Below are 661 nucleotides of genomic sequence, written 5' to 3' on the forward strand. Positions count from 1 at the left end.
AATTGAATTAGTTTTATTTTTCTTAATTTTTTGATATATTATTTGTATTTTTAGAATTTTGAATTGAATTAGTTTTATTTTTCTGAATTTTTTGATATATTATTTGTATTTTTAGAATTTTGAATTGAATTAGTTTTATTTTTCTGAATTTTTTGATATATTATTTGTATTTTTAACATTTTGAATTGAATTAGTTTTTTTTTCTGAATTTTTTGATATATTATTTGTATTTTTAGAATTTTGAATTGAATTAGTTTTATTTTTCTGAATTTTTTGATATATTATTTGTATTTTTAACATTTTGAAAAAGAAAAAGTATTTGGAAAATACTTTTAGTCGCGGTTGGCCTGCCCAACCGCGACTAAAGGTGGTTGCGCGCGGGAACGAAAAACCCGTCAAAAAAGTCCTTTAGTCGCGGGTCGCCTCCCCAACCGCGACTAAAGGTTACCCTTTAGTCGCGGGTCGCCTCCCCGACCGCGACTAAAGGTTCTCCTTTAGTCGCGGGTCGCCTCCCCAGCCACGACTAAAGGCCCTTTAGTCGCGGGTCGCCTCCCCAACCGTGACTAAAGGGGGGGCTATAAATACATGCGCCCGACCCGTCGCCTCCATTTCTCCGCTCTGCCTCTGCCGCGCCGAAGGCCTGCCGCCCTCGCCCTTGACG

This window comes from Triticum dicoccoides, chromosome 5B (assembly GCF_002162155.2).
Source record: "Triticum dicoccoides isolate Atlit2015 ecotype Zavitan chromosome 5B, WEW_v2.0, whole genome shotgun sequence".
Classification (NCBI taxonomy): Eukaryota; Viridiplantae; Streptophyta; class Magnoliopsida; order Poales; family Poaceae; genus Triticum; species Triticum dicoccoides.